The 13,619-nt window shown below is 40.1% G+C and overlaps 1 pseudogene; it reads right to left on the reverse strand.

Moving 5' to 3' along the window:
• Positions 1–10,324: 10,324 nt before the first annotated feature.
• LOC101425599 (transcription initiation factor TFIID subunit 7-like) lies at positions 10,325–11,445 on the reverse strand (annotated as a pseudogene).
• Positions 11,446–13,619: the final 2,174 nt, after the last annotated feature.

Raw genomic sequence — 13,619 nt, forward strand, 5'->3', positions numbered from 1 at the left:
CTCTGGACTCTCCATGTGATGGCCAGGCCCTGGACCTCAGCAGACTTGCAGCTCCTATCCTCTCATTTGTTGGACTTACCCTAGCCAGCTGACAGGGAAGTGAAGAGGGTCAATCACCACACCAGGGAGCCAAGAGTGCCTATAGCTGCTAGTAGGAGAATTGCACCCATCACCATAGAGGGGGACTGGACATAACCATCCTGGGGTCCACAGGGTGGAGGAATAAAGTATGGATTAGAGTGGACTTACTGGTGTTCTGCTGGGGAACTATTGTGATTGGTAAGGGAAGAAATTGTAGTAGTGATGTGCAGAGGGTGGCCACAGTGGCTGATGATGGTAAGGAGACAGAAGAAGAGATATGGTGTGGGGGCATTTTTAGTATTTGGTGTTGTCCTTGGTGTTGCTGCAGGGATGGGTGCTGGACATTGTTTGTACTGCCATGGCCCACTGGGTGGACTGGGGGAGAGTGTGGACTACAATGTGGACCACTGCATCGTGCAGCGGTGCTCCAGAATGTATTCTCCAGGTGCAGTTGATAGGCTGTGATGATGGAAGAGGTTGTTGATGTGGGAGGGATGGGGTGGGTGGGGTGGGGGATATATGGGGACCTCATTTTTTTTTGAATGTAACATTTAAAAGAAAATAAAGAAAAAAATAAAATAAAATAAAAGTAAAAAAATAAAAATAAAAAGAGATAGGCCTAGATAGGCCTGAGAAAAAGTTTGATAAACTTTGTTGTGATGGTATAAAGTTGTCTTCACAATTCTGGATATTATAGTGGCATTGATCCATTTCTCAAGTGGATACATACACATATGTATATCTACTGTTTATATTAGGTCTTATTTCCTTATGTAGAAAATGATATAATCTGTTGGCCACAACCAAATGTTTATTTAGTTTATTACTTCCAGAATACACTAGTTTACCCTACAGAAAACTAAAAATTAAATCATTTGGAAATTGATCTGAAAGTTTATGACATTTTTTGGAAAGGCAATGTAAACAAAAGACCCAAAGAACACAACCATGTGAATACTCAATATTTGAAATGTGATTTGTCCTAATTTATCTTCTACTTAATATCTGTACATGATTCATGAATGTTCCATGTTTTTCTGCTGTATTTTGTACCAGGTAGGAAACAAGCAGAAATGAGGACAGTCATTTTTTTTTCGAAAATGTGTTGTGCTCCAACTTTTATTAACCTAGCTCAGGACAAACTGGAGAAGTGACAGTGCCCAAGTTCACCACAGGGAAGATACTCATACAGTCTTGACTGTCATATGTTGGGTTTTCAAGAGCAAAAATTGGGTGCACTGTGTCTGCAGCAGATCTTCTGGTGAATGTATATATATGGGATCCATTGCTAATGTCAAAAAAGGAAAATTTTCCAATCTCCACATCCAGGAAAATCCCTACTTGATGTTACCAAGAGTTTACCTGGAGAGGAGTCAATGATGTAGGGCTGCCTGAGTAGAGCTCTCTATTAGAACCACAGTCCAGAAGCCCCATTCTGAAGACAGTAAAATTTGCCATCATCAAGGAATAGATTCTTTGTAAACACCCATGTTCCATTACGTTTTGTTTGCAAAAGAAAAAAAATCATGTTTAGATCAAGGAAATTAATTGAACCTCAAAAGGCCTTGCCTAAAATCACTTTTAATATTCCACAGTCACTTCTTCAAAAGAGCTTCTCTCTGAATTGCCAGGGTTCAGGTTACAAGTTTGGTAAATCAACCCTCTAGTGGTGCCCTTATACTCAGTTATCTTGTCAAGGTCCTGTTTTTTGTCAGTCAGTTACAGAAAAAAAAGTAAAGTATTTCTTATAATTTTACAGTTTCCTTTATCTGATATCTTAAAAATTTTTTCTTTTATTTAAACAATTGTGCTCTCTTCAAAAATGACTACATTTAGTTTTTTTAATATTTAATTTATCATCTTTTATTCTTTTGGAGAACAATTCTTACTTTTGAAATAATTATGTATGATTTACAATCATGCTACCTCTTCTCCTTACTTACTTACTTTATTTATTTGGTCTTTATTTATTTTTTTAATGTTACATTAAAAAATATGAGGTCCTGATATACCCCCCACCCCCTCACCCCACTCTTCCCACATCAACAACCTCCTCCATCATCAGAGGTGATCAAGATTTGCACAGGGATAATGGGAAATTAGGAGAGGGGTATGTGTGTATGTGGGGAGAGGAAGGGTGGGGATTAGATTCCATTTAGGTGATTAAATTGAATTTTCTTTCATTTTCAAGGTCATCATTTGCTTGTTTTTGCTGGATATTCTCATCATTTCAAATCCAAAGCAAGGGCACATTTCAAGTACTCTCGTCTTATGAAGATAAGCAGAAAATCATGAAAGTTTAAAAATTATGACCAAGTTGACAATATTTCATAGTTCCTGTTTTCTGTGACTGTGTGGGAGGTATGGGCTCCATGGATGACATGGGCAGAGTTTGCAACTGGCCATGCAACCCAGGAATATGTCAATCCTTGGGGTAAAATCTTTTATGGTGGGGTCACCAGTGTCCTCAGTGCACAGAATCAGCTTCCACAGCAATGGTGGGATCAAAGGGTGGGCCAAGAGGATTAGATGCATGGGCCAATTGTGCCCACCTTATGGATTTGGGTTATTAATTTGCCTAATTTCTTGATTTATGAAAATATTGATGACATCACCATGGAAGAGTAACTATAACTCAAAATTGGTCTTTTCTAGTTTTTTTATTATGTATATTTTTATATGTAATTCCTTTCTTATTTTTTAAATACCTATTAAAATAAATAGAAAAAGGTAGCTCAATAAGTTATGGAAACATTACTCTGAAAATGTTCTGTATAGGTACTTTTATCTCATCTAATTCCAACTAACATGAAGAACAGAAAAAAATGTTTAATCATAATCATATCATACATTTTTCACCTTTATCATTAATGTAGTACCAACTTTGCTTTTGCTATTATAATGTTATTATTAATTATAGTCTATAAATTACACTATATTTTCCCATGTATCACAACATTCTTAACACCTTGTAGTAGAAGAACATTCCTGTATTTATATCATTAACCACAATCCTCACTTGCTACCAAAATCATTGTTATATGTTCCCTACATTATCCCCAGCTGTCCTCCAACTAACATTAATCTCCTTAGACTACTCATTTCAGCCACAATCATGTCCACAAATCAATATGTCCACAATATCAATATGTTGTTACATTCATCATAATGTATTACTATCAAGTCTAGCCATTTCCACTTACTTACATTTGACCTTATTAAACATTCTACATATATTCAGCATCATCTCCCCCTTTTCTTCCCATATTCTATCTCCCACCAACTTCCACCTCATGGTCCAACCCCATCAGTCAAGTCATTGTATTTAGTTCATAGCAGTGAGACTAAAATATTCATCTTTTTTGCTGGTTTATTTCACTCAATATAATGTCCTCAAGATTCCTCCAGATTGTCATGTGCTCCCTAAATTGATTTCTTCTTACAGCTGAATAATATTCCAAAATATGGATGTACCACATCTTGATAATCCATTCACAATTTGGTGGAAACTTAAGTGGTTTCCACCTTTTAGAAATTGTGAATAATGTGGCAATTGTGAATGTGGTGTACATATATCTGCTTGTGTCCTTGCATTCAGTTCTTCTGAATATATTCCTAGTAGTGGGACTGCTGGATTCTATGGCAGTTCTGTACTTAGTTTTCTGAGGAACAGCCAAATAATCTTCCATTTTATACTTTCATCAACATCCTCTCTAGCACTTGTAGTTTTCTAATTTTTAATAATGGCCATTCTGTATGGCGTGAAATGATATCTCACTGTAGTTTTTTTTTTTATTTTTTATTTTTTAATGTATTTTTTTATTTTGTTAAAAGATACTTAGATTACATAAAATGTTACACAAAACAATACAAGGGATTCCCATATGCCCCACTCCCCATACCTCCTACCCTTCCCCACATTAACACCTTTCATTAGTGTGGTACACTATTCAAGTTATTGGTCCATTTTTAAAATGTGTTGCTTGTCATTTTGTCAAGTTATATGATCTCTTTATATAACATGGAGATCATTCCCTTATCAGATATATGGTTTCTGAAAAAAATTTCCCACTGAATAGACAGCCTTTTTACTTTCTTGACAAAGTATTTTGAAAAACAAGAATTTAATTTTGAAGCAGTTCTATTTTTAATTTTGTTCTTTGTGATTTGGGTGCAAAATCCAAGAAACTACCATCAACCACAAGATTTTGGAAATGTTTCTCTATAATTTCTTCCAGGTGCTTTGTAGTTCTATTGTTTATGTTTAGGTCCTTGATCCATTTTGAATTAATTTTTGTATGAGGTGTGAGATAAAGGTCCTCTTTCTTTTGGTTATGGATTTCCAGTTTTCCAAGCATGATTTCTTGAATAGGCTATTTAGACCCAGAGGGAAGGCCTTGACACCTTGTGAAAAATCACTTAACTACAGATGTGAGAGTATATTTCCACACTCTTGATTTGATTACATTGTCCAATCTATCTTTATGTCAGTACAATAGTTTTTTTTACCACTGTAGCTATATGATTTATTTTTTATTTGAAAATTAGTTCCTTTTATTTCCTGTATTATGAAAACATTTATGAAATAATTTGCATTTCTACATAGGAGAGCAATTGCTTTGAGTAGCTAGGAAAACAGCTATAGCATGGGGGAAAATGCAAACTATCTTCACTGCCTCTTCTCACTGATCTCAGATGGCATCACAGAGAAGCAATAACAGCTTCTGGCAAATGGAGAAAAAAACAGAAAAAATTTGCAGTGAAGCTGAGACTCTGAACATTAAACTGTTTATTCCAGTAACCTTACAACTTTCCAACAATGATTTTTCTACATATACAATCCTACTTCCTAGAGGATAAACATATAGCAAACCAAACTGGGAGACAAATGGGATAAATTTAAAGGAAGGCAGTGGAGAGAAAAGGAATTACTGCAATGTCATAACATACAAGTGTTACTTTAATGTTGACCTATGTAAGGGGCATTAGAGCCCAATAGTTAAATGGTCCAAGCAATACTTCTTTGATATATCCAGGATGCTATAGTACAACATAATTACACTCAGCTTCTGGGGGATGAATTTGATTCCAACTGAACCATGGGGTAGCTAAGCAGTATATGTAACATGATAGGTATGCCACTGTAAGAGCCAATTATATGCTCTGAAAGTAGTAACATAAAAGCAACTCTCATCTAAAGAGAGGAGCAGAGAGAAGAAAGGACGATTGAAGGAACAGGAGCAGAGAGAGAGAAGAGAAAGGGAAAGAGCATGGAATAAACTCAAAGTGCAGAAACTCCCCATGGCTCCACATGCCTTTCTTATTGGCAAACAACCCTGACTCCCCAACTCTGACTGAGGGACCCAGCTTGGACTCTTGACATTTGGCATAATCAGCAGGGATGTTCTGAACATGGTGAGTGGCTCTTCAGCCCCATTGATGGGGATGGAATGTGGCCCCCTTTGGGTCTTTGGTATCCAGTGGCAGTGATTCTCCTGTAATGGGCCCCTCCAGGGAGCTGGGATATGGTTCATCCCACCACAGAGTTTATTGAAAAGGTATTAGAATCTCTGGGAGCTACATTAACCCTTTCCCAGAAGGAATGTGCTGGGAAATTGCCCTAGTTGTTCCTGACTATGCTGTGGGAACTGCACAAGATAATTTTGGCTGTGCAAGCCCATGTTCAGGGACATACCGGGTAGCAGGTGGGACTGGAGGCCCACTTGAGAGTCTGATGGTAATGTGAGTACTCGCAATAAGCCCTGTGCTGGGTCCTTGCTCCAACCCGTGACTCTGTATCAGATGATATGGCACAATGCTGGGGAGCTCCCAGTAAATGGGCACTTATATGGACCTGCTTCAGACTGTGTGTGAGGTGGGAACACACCGAGTGATGTTCCAGGCAAATTTAATGGGCTCAGACAGTGAACTCTTCCACCTGTATGAAGGACATGATTCTAGCTACAGTTCCACTAAGTACTTTTGGTTCCTTAGCAGCCTTCTTAGCCCCATATATGGATAAAGCAGGACTCTGGAGTCCAAACAGTCCCCCTCCCTTCTGGAGCAGCATGAGGAGGGGGTTATATGAGGGACAAGGGACTGGCCCAACACAGGCCCAGGGAGTAAGTCCCTGAGACCACTGAAAGTGCCTCAACTGCAAATGTGGGCAGACCTCATTGCTGCCAGTGTGAATACAGATAAGCTAAATCAGCAACCTAATGAAGTACTACTAGCTCTCTGGAAGGAGCTGATGCCAAAACAGCAGTATGCAAAGTTGTGGGGGGAAAAGGCCACCACTAATGGGATGTTCTCTCCATTTACTAGATGTTTTATGGCAGAACCAAAGAACGACTATGAAAATTGGCAAATTGGCCAAGGAACCTGATTAGGGAGGCTGGAAGACCAGAGGCTGCCCATAGTTCCCCGTGTTGCCTGTCCAGAAGCTCGATGGAACATAGTGCATGACAGTAGATTACCATGAACTGCTGCATAAGTGACTCCACCTTTACATGCAGTGGTCTCATCAGTGACTGAGATTATGGATCAGCTATCACATGTGTTAGGACAGTATCATTATGTGGTGGACTTGGCTTATGCTTTTTCTCTCTGTAGATATTGCACCAGCGTCAAGAACAATTTGCCTTTACATGGGAAGGATGCCAGTGGATCTTTGTGGTGCTTCCTCAAGGATATATTCATAACCCAACCAACTGTCAGAGTTTGATTGCACAGAATCTCTCTACTTGGATGCACAGATCCTCTGTTATGTTATGCTAACCTCTGATTCTCTTTCAGATTTAGAAAAAGCAGCCAAGGACCTAAGAGATGGGCTGAAAAATTGGGGTTGGGCAGTCACTGAAGCAAATGTCCAAGGGTCTGGAGTTTCTATCAAATTACTGGGAGTTGTTTAGTTGGGTAGAAACAAAGTTATCCCTGAGGCAGTCATAGATAGGGTATAAGTGTACCCCTGACCTGCTATTGTACAACAGTTACAGGCATTTACTGGCCTATTAGGATATTGGAAGGTGTTTATACCTCATTTGACACAGGTACTCTATACCCCTTGTATGCCCTCCAGAAGAAGGGAAGTATTTGGTATTGGACTGACACATATGAACATGCTTCTCAAGTTGCCAAACAGGCAGTTTGTCAATCTCAGACCTTGCAAGTTATTGATCATTTCCTGGCTTTCCAACTTGATGTCACTTGTCATGATGCCTGGTATGACTGGGACCTTTGGCAAACACATAGGAAATGCAGGATGCCCATAGGGTTCTGGTCTCAACTATGGAAAGGGGCAGAACCCGAACTATTTTCTCATTGAGAGCCAGGTAGCAGCAGTGTATGCCACCCCTCAGGTATGTGAAATGCTTACAGGGCCAGAACAAGTCCTAGTATGAACCTACCTCCCTGTGGCAGGATGGGTACTTTCATAGTTGAATGTCCCCAGGACTGGGGTTGTTCAGATGCCCACATTGGTCAAATGGGGGCATATCTGGAGCATCAGGCAATGTTGAGTACTAGTCCCCAGTCTGCACAGTTTTAGGAAGTGTTGCACCAGAAGAGTGTTGAGCTGACCTCTCAGGCAGAGGGCTTCTTGGTCTCCAGGCTATAGAGACTAGCCCATACAAGGATGGAATGGGCACTATTACCAGCTGGTGCCAGGTATACAGATGGGTCCAGCAAAGTCATGGTGATGTCTTGAACCACTGTAGGTATCCAAGTGGATACAGAAAACATCTGGTTTGAAACCACATTTGGACAAAGCAGCCAGTGGGCTGAACTGAGAGCTGTGCAGCTAGTGATAACGCACGATCCTGGCCCCCTTACGGTGTGTACAGAGAGTTTAGCCATGTGCAAAGGACTAACTTTATGGCTGCCCCAGTGGGAGCAGCAAGAATGGATGATTGGTATAAAGCCTCTCTGGGGAAAAAAATTGTGGAAGGACTTGTGGTCCAAAGGACAAGAATGAAGCATAACTCTTTATCATGTTGCAGGGCATAAACCTCTCATAAACCCAGGAAATGACACTGCAAACAGTCTACCATAAGTAAGAGCTTTATGCCATCTGATGGATGAATGGGCAACCTGATTACATAGGCACATGGGACATGTGGGGGCTCAAACCCTCCTGCAGATAGCCAGGCAATATGGTATCAAATTAACAAATGCAGATGCAGTGAACATGATAACAACTTGTGAGTTATGTGCTAAACAATACCCACAAAGACATCAGGTGCCCATGAAAGAAGAGGCTGTAAAGCAAGGAGATAGACCCCTACAGGTATGGCAGGTAGTTTATAGTGGACCCTTGCCCTCTGATAAAGGATGTAAGTTCCTGTTCACAGCTGTGGATACTAATACAGATTTAGTTTTGCCCTTCCATTCCCAACAGCCACCCAAGAGAACACCATTGTGGCATTGAATATTTTGAGTGCCCATTGTGGGCATCCCCTTAAAGTGTGGAATGACAGATGCACCCATTTCATGGGTCCCAAAGTGCAAACCTGGGCAAAAAATGAAGTTTGATTAACATTTACTTGTGCCATATCGATCTTAGGCTGCAGGCATGATTGAATGGTATAATGGTTTCTTAAAGGACAAATTATGCATGATACTCCAAAGGAGTTGTCCTTGCAGGGGTGGGCTACCTGCCTGCTGTGGGCAGTATACCTTCTAAATAAGCAGCTGCAGTGAATGGGCAGTGGTCCTAGACTTGGTTGTATAGGGACGTGCTTTACCCTTACATGCAATAATGAATACCTCAGACTCTCTTGTATTTCCTAAAGTTTTAGATGGAACTTTAGTATTGCCTGCCCCCACTGCCTTGGGGTCAAGACAAAGAGTGGTGTGGACATGGCCATGGACTACTCTAACTGAAGCCCCTACTTGGAGACCATCCTGTTACCACATGGAGACAGAGTGAAGATGAGATTGACTGTGACACCATGGATTTATAAATGACCATCTGAGCTAAGAGTTGACTGTCTGAAAACTCAGAGGGAACCCTTCTGAGGGGAACTTTTATCTTACAAATGTGGCCCATATCATTGCTCTCAGTAGAGCCAATCCTTTTGCTGTAGACTTTAGTGTGGGTAGACAAGGTATGGTATTGCAGACCACAGTGGCCACCAATGCCTGTCACCATTCTGTCCCAAGATGATCAGGTCACATGTATATTGCCTGAGGGATGTGATTTCCCTCTCATTGTATCTTTAGCCCTACTGTCTTCCTGTCCAGGTTGACAGCAGCCAATACTGTACTGTCATGGGCTCATACTTATGACACTGTTCATAACATAACCCAGTGCTGGGTATGCACTGACCTGCCAGCAGAAGGCCTCTGTGGACCATCACCCCAGAGACCGAGGCTAATTAGACATGGCTTCATACAACCAATGGGTCCACAACAGAATGGAAACACTACTAAAACAAGTAAAAGCACTGCTCTGCAGAGATATGGACACTATCTACCCCCAATGGGTTATGCTATCTATAATGGATGGGGGTGGCTTCCAGCTGAACATGTAACATTAAGGGAAATAGTACCCCAGTGCATTGAACGATGTGCCAATGATTCCCAGAGAATAGCAGGATGGACCCCCCCAGTTTGTTTGTAATCACACTGTAGTCAATAATCAAACTGGGTATTGGTTGAAACATCTGGGAATGGGTTATGCTGATTGGCATTGGTTTTGTTATTTTCTTAGTTATGTTTTTTTTGTGCCTTATATTGTTGCTGTGGCCTTTGGGCCCAGGGAGCAGCCCTGCAGCATCGAGCCCTTAAGATGCTGGCAGTTTAAGGGGTGGAATGTAGGAGTAGCTAGAGCCCAATAGTTAAAGGGCCTAAGCGATACTTTTTTGCTGTATCGGGGACTCAGTGATACAGCATAACTGCACTCAGTTTCTGGGGGATGAATTTGATCCCCACTGACCCATGTGCCAGCTAATCAGTATATGTAACATGGTAGGTATGCCACTGAAGAGCCAATCTTATATTCCGATAGTAGTAACATAAAAGCAGCTCCCATGTAAACAGAGGAATGGAGAGAACAAAGGAAGCTTAAAGGAACAGAAGCAGAGAGAGAGGAGAGGAAGGGAAAGAACACAGAATAAACTCAATGTGCATAAACTTCCCGTGGCTCAACATGCCTTTTTCTGTGCAAATGGCCCTGACTCCCCCACTCTGATTAAGGGGCCCAGGTTGGACCCCGACAATCGGTCAGGAACGAAATGAAGTATCGTCACTTTTCTAGGAGTCATCCTAACTCTTCTTGCAAAGAGTTAAGCTGCTCCTTTTCTCGGTCTTTCTTCTGTTTGAGTTCATCCAACAGAGCCTGAAATATGTTCTGAGTGCCAGGTTTTCCATTTTCATGATGAGATCCTCCTGTCATTTTACCTTGTCTTGGGTTTTTCTTTTTAAAAAATTATTATTTATTTATATTCTTTTGTTTTTCTTTTTTAAGATACATAGATCACACAAAAAGTCCTGGGTTTCTTGGAGCTTGTCTTTCATATTATCAATCTGTTTCCGAATTCCCACAATGAGCTGATTGGTTTTTCTTGGTGCTGTTCATCTGACTCATTTAGCTTATCCTGTAGCTCTCTCTCCAGATCGTCCTCAGTGTCAATGATGTTTGCATTTTCTCCATCTTGTTGATGTGTCTCAACTTCATCTTCACTGCTGCTGCTGAGGTCACTGAATAACTCCTGAGGCTCACCATGTTCTAATGAGTCATGGCCCTGCCTGTGAGCAGACATTCCTGGAGAGGAGATATCCAGGTCCTGGTTTTCTGTCTCCTTTGTTTCATCTTCAGCAATTATTTCACAAGTACTGACAGTTTCTGCATCTGTACTCCACAACACCTTCACTTCCTTTTCCACATCTGGAGATTCAATATACTTCTTCTTTGCTGTCTTACGAAAGTACTTTTTGACATTTATTAGAGGCAGATTAATACTATGGTTCCAAATAAACTTCTTCTCTTCATCCTTATCCCTTTTCTTGCTTGCTTTTAGATCAGTAGTAGCAACTGTTTTTTCTGCTGGAGGGTAGAGATCACCATCCACTATAGATACAAGGATCTGACACATATCAGCTCTCTTTTAAAAGGCTTTTTAAATCAATGGTGTTCAAGCTTTCCATAATGCAGGGAAGATCTACCAATTTTGAAGCCAATGGTACCTGGTCCACTCTGACCATTCCGTAATGCCCACCAGGGTATAACACCATTGTCAGTCTGTCTTCCAGGTTGACATGGCCAAACTGTACTGCCCTCCTCACAGTTGAGGCAAATTCTGAAGGTAGACATAGGATGAACTGGCTCTCCAGTTCTTGAGGAGCATCATCTTTGTTCTTACTCATCTTTATTTCTTTGTGACTCACTTCTCAAATAAACACTAGTTTCACTAAAAAGTTCCAAGTCATTCTCCACCACAGTCAGAAAGGCCACTTTGTTATAAACTGAAATCTTTCATTACAAAAAGCTCTAAATAAAACAGCACTGAAGTGTCTATTTTGATTTAATTATGAATTAAGCCCCAGGTCTTTTCTCTAAATGTGCTGTGACTGAATACCAGTTATTACTGACAGATTGGTTTATCTGCAGTTATGTCCATTTAAATCTATTAGGTGCAATGCCAAGTTCCAATCTCTAGGTGCCGCTGCCGGACAGTCAGAGAATTAGCAGGAAAAATCCTTTCCTGCGAAGGAATTTTTCCCAGTAATGCCCAGCAGACACTCCCACTCCACAAACTCTCCCGGAACAATATAAATATTAAAAAAGCAGGGCTCAGCCAGCTTTCTTTGCCTCGTGTACTTACAATCCACTGAAGATTATAAATTCAGCTTCTCCAGACCGGAGCGAGTGGAAGAGGAAACCAAGCCGCTTGGAATAAGGAGGCTGGGAACCGAGCGTTTTTTCCTGCATTCCTTCTTTCTTCCCCACGGTTAGCAAAGTGATTCGCTACCGATTACAGGAGAAAGGAACCAGTCTCATCAGCATGGTTTCGCTGAGATTCGCAGCTCTGAGTGCGGCAGGGCAAGGGCTCAGCAGCTCAGCCCACGGTATGCTCCGCCCTCCACACCCGGCGGTACTGGGGAACAAAGCAGGCGCTCAGCAACTGAAATACACCCACTCCGCAGGACATTTTTTTTTTTTTTTTCTATCTGGTTGCATTATCATCTTGTTGGTGCTTTGCTTCCTGCCCAGATCTGGGATGCCTTTTTCCTTTTTCTTCTTCTTTTTTATTTTTTTACCAGGAGGTCCTGGGGTTCAAACTAGGTCCTCCATATGGTAAATGGGAGATCAAGCACTTGAGCCACGACCACTTCCCTGTAATATGCTTTAAAATCTGGAAATGAGAGTCATCCAACTATTTTCTTCTTTTTAAAGTTATTTCTGGCTTTTCAGGGACTCTCTTACCTCCCAGATAAATTTGATAATTTCCTTTCCCAGTTCTACAGAGAAAGACATTGGAATTTTATGAGGATTGCATTAAATCTGTAAATCGTTTTGAGTAGAATTGATGTCTTAATGATATATAACCTTCCATTCCATGAATACGGAATATACTTCTGCTTATTTCAATCTTCTTTGGTTTCTTTCAGCAATGTTTTACAGTATTCTGAATACCCGTCCATTATGAACTTTGTTAAATTTATTCCCAAGTTTTTGGTTGTTTTAGTTGCTCCTGTAAATGGATATTTTTCTTTTTTTACTTCCTCTTCAGATTGCTCACTAGTGGAGTATGAAACCCTATTGATTTTTTTCATATTAATTTTGTATCCTGTCACTTTGCTGAAATACTCTATAAGTTATAATAGGTTTGTTGTGGATTTTTTTTTGGGATTGTCTAAGTATAGGATGATATCATTAATGAATAACAAAAGTTGTATATCTTCCTTTTGCTTTTAGATTCCTTTTATTTCTTTTTTCTTGCCTAATTGCTCTAACTAAAACTGTCTAGCCACATATTAAATAATAGTGCAGGGTATGGGCATCATTGTCTTGTTCTTGACACCTGTTCTAATATTGAATACAATATTAGCTGTGGGTTTTCATAGAGGCAGTTGATCATATTGAAAAAGTTTCATTCTATTCCTATCTTTAAGAATGTTTTTATCCAGAAAGGATGTTGTATTTTGTCAAATGCCTTTTCTGCATCAATTGAAATGATCACGTGATATGTCTTCTTCAATTTATTAATGTGGTGTGCTACACTGTTTGATTTTCTTATGTTGGACCATCAAGTGGTATAAAATCCACTTGATGCATAATTCTTTTAATTTCTGTTGGATTTGGTTAGCAAGTATTTTATTCAGGATTTTTGTACCTATATTCACTAAAGGAATTGGTCTGTAATTTTCTTTTTTTGTAATATCTTTATTTGACTTTGGTATTAGGGTGCTGTTAGCTTTATAGAATGAGTTTGGTGACACTCCTTCCTTTTCAATTTTTTGAAGAGTTTAAGTAAGATTGGTATTAGATCTTTAAATGATTGATAACATTCACTCATGAAGTCATCTTTTCCTGGGCT

The sequence above is a fragment of the Dasypus novemcinctus genome, chromosome 16 (assembly GCF_030445035.2).
Source record: "Dasypus novemcinctus isolate mDasNov1 chromosome 16, mDasNov1.1.hap2, whole genome shotgun sequence".
Lineage (NCBI taxonomy): Eukaryota > Metazoa > Chordata > Mammalia > Cingulata > Dasypodidae > Dasypus > Dasypus novemcinctus.